The sequence below is a fragment of the Gossypium hirsutum genome, chromosome A11, assembly GCF_007990345.1.
Source record: "Gossypium hirsutum isolate 1008001.06 chromosome A11, Gossypium_hirsutum_v2.1, whole genome shotgun sequence".
NCBI lineage: Eukaryota > Viridiplantae > Streptophyta > Magnoliopsida > Malvales > Malvaceae > Gossypium > Gossypium hirsutum.
In genome coordinates, this window is record NC_053434.1 from 44,063,034 (window position 1) to 44,074,918 (window position 11,885).

The following is an 11,885-nucleotide window of genomic DNA, read 5'->3' on the forward strand; positions in this document are numbered from 1 at the left end:
TTCTTTTTATTATCTAGCCTAAAAAAATAAAAAGGGTTTTGTTTATCTAACTAATTAATTAAACTAAGAAATCACAGAAAAAAATTTGGGGAAAATACTTTTTGGAAAACTCGATTGATTAAGACAATACCTAAAGAAAAATCCTCCTAGACTTCACTTGTTATTTGACTCTGAATCGGACAATTTATTCATTCAATTTGTTCCGTAGAGATCTCTAAGTTATATTATTATCTCTCTCGAGACTAACAACGTCTAACCCTAGTTTGAATAATTGAAATCTCTTTCTAATTAACGCCCTAAGGTTGCATTAACTCGATCTATGGATCCCTTATTAGGTTTCACCCTAATCCAAAAAAATATTGTCACCCTATCTCTAGGCACGCAATGAACTCCGTTTAATTATGACAAATTTACTCTTAGACAGGGTCTATTCCTCCTATGAATAAAAGCTTAACTTGAATCAATATCCTGGAATATCAAAACAAGAATTAAGAACACATAATTAAGAACAAGTCAAATATTTATCATACAATTCAGATAATAATAACAAGATTCATCTTAGATTTTATTCCCCTTAGGTATTTAGGGGTTTTAGTTCATACTAATGGAAGAACACATCTCAGAAGGATAAAAATAACAAAACATAAGAAAACCCAAAACTCCTAGGGGAATTTGAAGGGAGATCTTTAGTCTTGATGGTGAATCCAGCTTTTGATATGGATCGATCGGCTTTCCTTGAGAAATTGCTTGCTTCCTTCTGTCTATCCCTCGTCTAAGTGCCTCCTCCAGTGTTTAAATAGGCTTTGGAATGCCTAAGAGCCCTCAAAATTGACCTTTTTCGAATTGGACTAAACTTGGGCTCGGCAGGGACATGCCCGTGTGTGACTGCTTAAGGTCGTGGTCAAGGCTGTTAAATGGGCACGGGCGTGTGATCTACCCGTGTAAATCATGCTTTGAGCTTGCCAAAGGGACACGGCCATGTGGTCTGCCCGTGTGAGGAAGTTCAGGCCGTGTTGATTTTGTACAGTGGCCCATTTCTCCGTTTTTGGGCATTTCTCGTTCCTTTCACTCTCCTATACTCACCTAAGTATTAAACATGAAATTAATGTATTAGGAGCATCGAATTCACCAATTTTAAGGAAAAATCATCCATAAAATGTGCTAAGCATGGGATAGAAATATGTATAAATTACGGTTTATCAAATACCCCCACACTTAAGCATTTGCTTGTCCTCAAGCAAAATCCTCAACTCATAATCAAAATAAATTCTCCTCAACTTATAATTTCTATCGATAATATCTCAAAATAATTCGTAGGTAATCATACATTGAAAATTCAACTGAAAGAACATAAAGTTCAAACATTCCAAGTTGAGCATTTTATCATGAAAACATAGGTGTCTCCCCTCATATAAGTAATTACCTTTGATTCAAAATATCACAGAGTTTTACATCCTCACTAAAGATTCACTCAAATCACTCGAGGTGTTTAAGGACAATTAATGAAGCACTCAATAGTCAATAATGAAAAGTCATTACCATATGCTTGCATGAAAATCAAATCTCCACCACTATATATTGAGATGAACATCAATCAAAAGGTCTTTAAAGGGCTGTAACGTGGCTTTGGTTAGGGGGTGTGGTCACAAGCTAAAAGAAAAGGTTAGAATCGTGATTGAATTGAAAAATTTCCTAACTAGAAAAAGTAATTAAATATCAATTGAGTACAAGTGAGCTTCTTCCCAGAAGATAGAATTTAGATACTGCGGCTCAACAATACCGAATTACTACTAATATGTAAGTAAATTTTTCTTTTAAGAACAAGTCAAATACATATAAGAGCAAAACATAGCTAAGCAATTAGTTCAAATCAAATCTCGACAAAAATAGGGATCAAATTAGGGGATTTCAACAATAATGGTTTATGGGTTAATATTGAGGGTAAATCAATGAATGGGTTGTTAGGCTCGAGGAGGTTCACTAAGGGTTAATTGTGAAGGTAGGATTTTATGGAGTGAGTGGGTTAAACCTAAATGCTTTTATCATTTTGACATATCAAATCAAATGGTGTGGTCTTGACATGCTTAATCAAGCAAGTTCTAGAATAACAATTCAATACTGATGCACTCAAAGCAACAATAAAAGTGAGCATGAAAGAAATGATAGATGCTCTAAAGGCTTAAAATCTCACAAAAATATGGCTTTTTGATGTTTAAACCTGTGAATTTCAACTCAAGGTAATACCTAAACTTGGGAAAAACAACCTAAAAGTTTTTAATTCTTCAAAAATCAACTTATCATGCTTGGTTCCCTAATGTCTTAAAGTTTAAACACTCAATGCATAAATACCTATGTTTTAATTCAAGACATATCAATAAAAATCATAAATTAATTAAAATTCATTCTAATAGTGATATAAGTGATTTACATGAGAATAAGACACAATTCAAGGATTTCTAATGATGATATAAAAGACCCCCCACATTTAAGATGTACATTGCCCTCAATGTAAAAAGGTAGATATATTGAAAAAGATAGATTTATAATCATAAGATAGGGAGAGAAGTGGAACTTCCTGAATGATGAATGAATTCCTGGAACTGGTGTTTTGGAGAATAATCGACGTGAGAGTGGAAGAGGATACTCCGGTGGTGTTAGAGGTTCATTAGTCCATAAGTCTTGCACCAAATGAATATTATATCTGGTGGTACCTACGGTCGTGGTCGAGCAGGACATGGCAGTCGTGGAGAACCTTTCCCAGTGGAGTTTTTAGTTCCTATGAGAGGATGAGCTTTGGAGCTCTTTCTGACTGTGATAAAATTAGGAACTCTTTAAGAGGTATACTGAAGCATAATTACTCGTAATGAAATAGTCGAAGAATAAAAATTTTAAAAACTTAGGATAAAATTCTATTAAAAGGAAATAAAAAAATAATTTCAAAATATTGAGATAAAAATAAAATAAAATAAATAATAGGTTTTTGTAGATAAATTGGGGCACAAGGCCGTGGGGCACGCCTGTTTGCTCTAAGCTCAGCCCGTACGTTTTGTAATTTTTGAAATTAGGCGCATTGGTGTACACGGTCATGTTGCACGGTCGGGCCGATCTCCGTTCGCTTCTCCCACGCCAGTGTATGCAGGCGCACGCCTGTGTTAAATTGACAGGTTTACCCATGGTTTTAAAACATGGGCGTGTTGCACGCTTGTGTTATTTTGGTAGTTTCGCCCACGGCCATGTTGCACGGTCGTGGCTACTTATCGCATCCCGTGTTGGGGAAGAAATTCTTGCACTATTTTCACAAGGCCTAAAGCACTCCCGTGTTGCATCCCGTGGTATGTGCACGGCCTACGACTCGCCTGTGTACCTGGCCGTATGGTTCTGAAAAGCCTGTGTTCAATGATTTGGTTAGTATGTTAGATTTTAAAAACTAAAATTTAAAGAAAGTAATATTGTTAGTGCTCGGGTTGCCTCTAGAGAAGCGCTTATTTAAAGTCTAAGCTAGACTTTACCGTGTAAGTATACTTAAGGAGATTTGTGGAGCCGTAGCTCCTCCCTATCATCTTTAAATTTCTCACTGTTGTAAGGTTTGAGGCGATGTCCATTTACTTTGAAAGTACTTTGCGATGGGTGACTTATTTCTACGATGCCGTATGGGAAAACTGTTTTGACTACGAACGGACCTGACCATCGTGATTTAAGCTTCCCAGAGAACAATTTGAGTCTTGAGTTATATAATAGTACAAGATCTCCAACTTCAAATTGTTTATTTTGTTTTAACCGAGCATCATGGCGTCGTTTCTTTGCTTCCTTGTATAGTCTGGTATTTTCATATGCATAGGTTCGCCATTTGTCTAACTCGTTTAACTGCATCAACTTGTTTTCACCTGCAAGTTTGGGATCAAAGTTTAGAAATTTTATAGCCCAGAATGCTTTGTGTTCTAACTCAAATGGTAGATGACAACTTTTTCCATAAATGAGTTTGTATGGTGATGTTCCTATGGGTGCTTTAAAAGCAGTTCTATAAGCCCATAATGCGTCAACTACTTTCATTGCCCAATCTTTCCTTTTTAATCCTACCGTCTTTTCTAGCATACGTTTAAGTTCTTGATTTGCCACTTCGATTTGGCCACTAGTTTGAGGGTGGTAAGGGGTAGCTGTTCGGTGGTAAACTCCATATTTCTTGAGGGTCTTTTCAAATTGGACGTTACAGAAATCTTTCCCCCTATCGTTGATGATTAATCTAGGTGTTCCAAATTGAGAGAAAAGTTTTTTAAGGAAACGTACCACTACTCTAGCATCATTTACAGGAAGAGCTTGGGCTTCAACCCACTCAGACTTATAATCAACAGGTACTAAGATGTATTTATTTCTAAATGAACTAGGGAATGGACCCATGAATTCGATACCCCAAACATCAAATATTTCACATGAAAGCATATATGTTTGAGGCATTTCATGACAGTTAGAGATAGTACCTGTCCTTTGGCATTTGTCACAAGAAATAACATACCTGTTGGCATCTTTGAATAAGATGGGCTAATAAAAACCTGATTCAAGTATTTTATGTACGGTCTTATTTCCACTGTAATGTCCTCCAGCTGGTCCTGAGTGGCCATGTTCCAAGATTTTTAACACTTTTGTTCTTGTAACGCATCGCCGAATGACTTGATCTGCACATATACGAAAAAGAAAAGGATCTTCCCAAAAGTAGTTTTTCACATCAGTAAAGAATCATTTCTTTTGCTGATGTGTCAACCCTTTTGGGATAACGTTAGCCGCTAAAAAATTCACGATGTCTGCAAACCAAGGTACCTTTCAGTCAAAAATAGCAAAAAATTGTTCTTCAGGGAATGAATCATTTATTTCCACTTCATCTAGCTCTTTAGTACTTGAATTTTCAAGCCTAGATAAATGATCAGCTACGAGATTTTCTACTCCTTTCTTATCTTGAATTTCCAAGTCAAATTCCTGCAATAACAAAATCCATCGAATGAGTCGAGGTTTTGCATCAGTCTTAGTTAACAGGTAGCAAAGGGCAGAATGGTCAGTATAAACGACAACTTTAGATAGTATTAGATATGGCCTAAATTTATCGAATGCAAAAACCACAGCTAACAACTTTAGATAGTATTAGATATGGCCTAAATTTATCGAATGCAAAAACCACAGCTAACAATTCTTTCTCCGTGGTGGTGTAGTTCTCCTGTGCGGCTGTCAAAGTTTTGCTAGCATAATAAATAGGTTGAAAGTGCTTGTCCCTTCGCTGTCCCAGAACTGCACCTACTGCAAAGTCACTCGCATCACACATTAGTTCAAAAGGTAAATTCCAATTAGGTGTTATTATAATTGGAACATTAATCAATTTATCCTTTAAAGTATTAAATGCTTCTAAACATTCCTGATCAAAATTAAAGAGCATATCTTTTTCTAGTAATTTGGTCAAAGGCTTAGCTCTTTTAGAAAAATCTTTAATAAATCTTCTATAAAACCAAGCATGTCCTAAAAAACTTCTAATAGCCTTAACTGAACTAGGAGGAGGTAATTTTTCAATGATTTCGACTTTAGATTTATCAACCTCAATCCCTTCACTTGAAATTTTATGTCCTAGCACAATACTTTATTGAACCATAAAGTGACATTTTTCCCATTAAGTACAAGGTTCGTTTCCTCACATATTATTAGAACTCGTTTTAAATTTTTAAGGCAAAGATGGAAAGAGTTACCGAATACCAAGAAATCATCCATAAATACCTCCATGATATCTTCTACGAGTTTATCAAAGATGGCCATCATGCAGCGCTGGAACATAGCAGGAGCATTACATAATTCAAAAGGCATTCTTCGATAAGCAAACGTACCGTATGGACATGTGAATTTTGTTTTTTCCTGATCTTCAGGAGCTATTGGGATTTGAAAATAGCGAGATAGTCTATCTAAGAAGCAGTAGTACATGTGCCCTGATAGTCTTTCCAACATTTGGTCAATGAATGGCAAGGGGAAGAGATCTTTTCTCGTGGCATCATTTAGCTTCCTATAATCAATGCAAACTCTCCAACCTGTGACTGTCCTAGTTGTAATTAGTTCATTCTTCTCATTGGCTACCACAGTCATGCCTTCTTTCTTAGGAACAACCGGCACTGGACTTACCCAAGAACTGTCAGAAATAAGATAAATAATTCCAGCATCTAGAAGTTTAATTACCTCGGCTTTAACAACTTTCTTCATGTTGGGGTTCAGTCATCTTTGAGCTTGCACACATGGTTTATATTCATCTTCCATTAAAATTTTGTGGGTGCAAAAAGAATGGTTGATCCCTTTAATGTCAGAAAGTTTCCAAGCTATGGCCTTTTTTATGTTCTTTTAATACTTGGATTAATTCCTTTTGCTCATTGGGTTGCAAGTTAGATGCAATAATAACTGGTAATGTAGAATTATTTCCAAGGAATGCGTATTCCAAGTGATTTGGGAATTGTTTGAGTTCCAGTTTAGGAGGTTTTTCAATAGAGGGTTTTTGCTTAAAATCATTGTTCCCTTCAATGTCCTCATATTCTGATTGTCTTTGGGAAGATTCATTGAAGTTTAGTTTAGCTTTTATTTTACTTATCTCAGAATCATCGTCATCTATCTCCTCTCCTTAGGCATGGCACAGTTCTAACGTGTCCTTATGTTTGATTTCCTGAAAAGAATCTTGAGCAACACGATCAATAGAGTCAATAAAATAACATGAGTCATCCTGTTCCCTAGAAAATCTCATGGCCTCATAAATTTTAAAAACGATTTCTTCGTCACCTACTCTAAGTACCATTTTACCATCACCCACATCAACAACAGCCCTAGGAGTGGCTGAAAATGGATGCCCTAAGATTAAAGGAACTTCAACATCTTCATCCATATCAAGCACAACGAAGTCAACAGGGAATATAAATTTATCTACTTTAATAAGTATGTCCTCTATAATACCCCTAAGATATTTAACAGATCTATCAGATAGTTGAATACTCATCCTAGTGGGTTTAGGTTCCCCAAGACCAAGTTGTTTAAACATTTTATATGGCATCAAATTAATGCTAGCACCTAAATCAGTTAGTGCCTTATCAACGTTAAAACTACCAATTAAGGAGGGTATAGTAAAACTTCCTAGATCTTTTAGTTTGGTTGGCAGTTTGTTTTGGAGTATAGCCGAGCATTCCTCGTTAAGTTCTACTGTAGATAAGTTTTCAAACTTCCTTTTGTTCATTAGGAGCTCCTTTAAAAGTTTTACGTATGTAGGCATCTGCAATATAGCTTCAACAAAAGGTAAGTTAATATGTAGTTATTTAAAAAGTTCAAGGAATTTACCAAATTGTGCATCCATGCGGTCTTTCTTCAACTTTTCTAGGTATTGAGTTGGTGGTTTATATTCCTTCGGCATTAGATTGTTATTGCTTTCGGGTTTTACCTCCTATCCTTTGCTTCTATCAGCTTCTTGTTGTGGCTTCTTTTTCGAGCCTTTGGATCGATGCTTGTTAATTTTTGAGTGCCCTCTCAGTATTCTAAAAACAAGTCTCTGACACCAAGATGAATTTGGTTAGCATCTCCTCAAGGTTTGGATTTTTCTCCTGCTGGTATAGTGGTTGCTGAAAGCCTGGAGGGGGTGGTGGTTCTGATTTCCTTCGCTTCCCCATGAAAAATTTGGGTGATTCCTCCAACCTGCATTGTAAGTATTGCTATAAGGATTGTTTTGAGATCGAGGATTATTACTCATGTAATTTAACTACTCGTTCTCCATGATGTGGCCATAAGTAGGGTATTCTGAATTGCTCGATCCACCTCCCTTTGCTTCGCACTGCAGTACTGGGTGAACCTATGAAGAATTAAGAAAACCATCAATTTTCTTATTCAAGAGTTCTACCTGATTAAAGAGCATGGTGGCCGAATCAACGTCATAAGTGCCGGCTATTTTCGTTGGCTTTGTCCTCATGACTTACCACTGATAGTTATTTAGTGACATCTCCTCTATAAAATCATAGGCATCTTCAGGTGTTTTATTATTGATGGTTCCGCCAACAGCTGCATCAACCATTTGTCGAGTTGAAGGATTCAGGCCATTATGAAAAGTTTGAACTTGTAGCCAGGGTGGTATCCCATGGTGAGGGCATCCGCAAAAGGTCCTTATATCTCTCCCATGCATCGTAGAGTGTTTCTAAATCCATCTGCAGAAGAGATATCATTACGTAATTTAGCCGTTTTTGCTGGTGGAAAATATTTTAATAAGAACTTTTCTGTCATTTGTTCCCAAGTAGTGATTGACTCTCGTGGTAACGAGTTCAACCATTATTTAGCTTTGTTTCTCAATAAAAAAAGGGAATAACCGAAGGCGAATGGTGTCATCAGAAACACCATTAATTTTAAATGTATCGCATAGTTTTAAAAAGTTTGCTAAGTGCGCGTTGGGATCTTCGTCCTGTAAACAGTCAAATTGAACAAATTGCTGTATCATTTGAATTGTTTTAGGTTTCAGTTCAAAATTATTTGCAGCAATAGTAGGTCTAACTATACTTGACTCAGTTCCTGTTAAATTAGGTTTAGCATAATCATACATAGTGCGTGGAGCAGGATTTTGATTTACAACAATCGCAGGAGGTAGCAGATTTTCTTGGTTTTCAGCCATCTCCTCGGTTGTGGTTTGAATATCGTCCTCTTGCTTATTCTCTGTGTATCTTAAGCTTCGCCTTATTTCTCTTTGGTTTCTGCTAACTGTGCGATCGATCTCACTGTCAAAAAGTAATGGTCCTGACGGGTTTCTTCCAGTCATAAACTATAAGAACCTGCCAGAAAAAAGGAAAAAAAAGAATTAGTAATAAAAAATTAGAATAAAATTTAAATTGCAGTAAAAGTAAAATGGCTAAAGTAATAAAAATCGAGTGTTTCTAATATCTTAGTTCCCCGGCAACGACACCAAAAACTTGATACGTGATATTCGTGATAGGTTTTAAATATTTATAATGAATTGTTCTTGAAACTAACTATTATCACGATGAAGGCAAGTGTACTTATCGGACAGTAGTATAGCTTTAGCAAGACCGGATTATCGAACCCAAAGGAACTAAAAGTACTAGTATCAACTTTCTTTTTATTATCTAGCCTAAAAAAATAAAAAGGGTTTTGTTTATCTAACTAATTAATTAAACTAAGAAATCACAGAAAAAAATTTAGGGAAAATACTTTTTGGAAAAATCGATTGATTAAGATAATACTTAAGGAAAAATCCACCTAGACTTCACCTGTTATTTGACTCTGAATCGGACGATTTATTCATTCAACTTGTTCCGTAGAGATCCCTAAGTTATATTATTATTATCTCTCTCGAGACTAACAACGTTTAACCCTAGTTTGAATAATTGAAATCTCTTTCTAATTAACGCCCTAGGGTTGCATTAACTCGATCTATGGATAGGTTTCACCCTAATCCGGCAAAATCTTGTCACCCTATCTCTAGGCGCGCAACCAACTCTGCTTAATTATGACAAATTTACTCTTAGACAGGGTCTATTTCTCCTCTGAATAAGAGCTTAACTTGAATCAATATCCTGGAATATCAAAACAAGAATTAAGAACATATAATTAAGAACAAGTCAAATATTTATCATACAATTCAGATAATAATAGCAAAATCTGTCTTAGGTTTCATTCCCATTAGGTATTTAAGGGTTTTAGTTCATACTAATGAAAGAACACATCTCAAAAGAATAAAAATAACAAAACATAAGCAAACCCAAAACTCCTGGGGAAATTTGAAGGGAGATCTTCAGTCTTGATGGTGAATCCGACTTTTGAGATGGATGATTGGCTTTCCTTAAGCAATTCCTTACTTCCTTTTGTCTGTCCCCCGTCTAAGTGCCTCATCCGGTGTTTAAATAGGCTTTGGAATGCCTAAGAGCCCTCAAAATTGGCCTTTTTCAAATTGGACTAAACTTGGGCTCGGCAGGGACACGCCCGTGTGCGATTGCTTAAGGCCATGGTCAAGGCTGTTAAATGGGCACGGGAGTGTGATCTACCCGTGTAAATCGTGCTTTGACCTTGCCAAAGGGACACAGCTGTGTGGTCTGCCCGTGTGAGGAAGTCCAGGTCGTGTTGATTTCGTGGTTGGCCCATTTTCTCCCTTTTTGGCCCGTTTCTCGTTCCTTTCACTCTCCTATGCTCACCTAAGTATAAAACATGAAATTAAGGCATTAGGAGCATCAAATTCACCAATTTTAAGGAAAAATCATCCATAAAATGTGCTAAGCATGAGATAGAAATATGTATGTATAAATTACGGTTTATCACAAATCTAATAAGGGAATCCATAGATGATGTTAATGCGACAATAAGGGTTTTAATTAGAAATAGATTTCAATTAATCAACCTAGAGTCAGTTGTTTTTAGTCTCGAGAGAGATATTAACATAAATCAGGGATTTTTACGGATTAAATCAAGTGAATAAATCGTCTAATTCAGAAGTAATAGGTAAAGTCTAGGTGGATTCTTCCTTGGGTATTGTCTTCTCCATCGGTTTTCCAAAAGTATTCTCTAAATTTTATTTTCTGTCGTGTTCTTTGTTAATTAAATAGTTAATTTTAGTTAAAAACATCCCTTTAATTTTTAGGCTAGATAATAAAAAGATAGTAAGTACTAATACTTTTAGTCCTTGTGGGTACGATATTTCTGGTCTCACCACAACTATACTACTGTTCGATAGGTGCGCTTGCCTTAGTAAAAAATTTTAGTTAGTTTAGCGACCATCAAGTTTTTGGCACCGTTGCCAGGGAGTAAGATATTTGGAACGTTTAAATTTTATTACTTTAGCCATTTTTACTTTTTTAATTCCTTTTTAATTTTCCTTTTTAATTGCTTCTGACAGGTGTCTCTAGTTTATGACTAGAAGGAACCCATTTCTGGCCTTTGCTTTTTGATAATGAAATAGAGAGTACAGCTCACAAAAATCAAAAAGAAATAAGGTGAAGCCTACAATACATAGAGGAAGAGCGAGAGGACGATATCCATACTACAACCAAGGAGATGGTTGATAATCAGAATAATCCGTTACCTCCTGTGGTTGCTGCAAATCCTGTTAATCAGAATCCTGCTCCTCGTACTATGTATGATTATGCTAAGCCTAATTTAATAGGAATTGAATCGATTATTGTTCGACCTGCTATTGCTGCAAATAATTTTGAACTGAAACCTAAAACTATTCAAATGATACAACAGTTTGTTCAGTTTGATAGTTTGCAGGACGAGGATCCAAACACTCATTTAGCAAATTTTCTAGAATTTTGCGACACCTTTAAGATGAATGGCATTTCTGACGATGCCATTCACCTTCGGTTGTTTCCTTTTTCATTAAGGAATAAGGCTAATAGTGGTTAAACTCGTTACCACGAAGGTCAATCACTACATGGGAACAAATGATCGAAAAATTTTACTCAAATATTTTTCGCCAGTTAAAATAAGCTAAATTGAGGAATGATATCTCTTCTTTTGTGTAGATGGATTTACAAACACTATATGATGCATGGGAGAGATACAAGGATCTATTGAAAAGGTGCCCTCACCATGGGTTACCTTTATGGCTACAGGTTCAAACTTTCCATAATGGTTTGAACCCCTCAACTAGATAGATGATCGATGTAGCGGTCGGTGGAACCATAAATAACAAACACCTGAGGAGTCTTATGAGTTCATTGAAGAGATGTCACTGAATAATTATCAATGGCAAGTTATGAGAACAAAGCTAACGAAATCAGCCGGTGTTTTCAACCTAGATGCAGTCACCATGTTATCAAACCATATAGAACTCTTGAATAAAAAGATTGACGGTCTATGTGGTTCCACTCAAGTATATCTAGTGGTGCAGTATGACA

General features: G+C 36.1%; 1 non-coding gene across 1 annotated transcript; it reads right to left on the minus strand.

Moving 5' to 3' along the window:
• Nucleotides 1-11,477: 11,477 nt before the first annotated feature.
• LOC121210477 (small nucleolar RNA R71) lies at nt 11,478-11,584 on the minus strand. The gene has a single exon (XR_005905593.1). It is a non-coding gene; the product is annotated as a small nucleolar RNA R71 (small nucleolar RNA).
• Between the last annotated feature and the right edge of the window lie 301 nt (nt 11,585-11,885).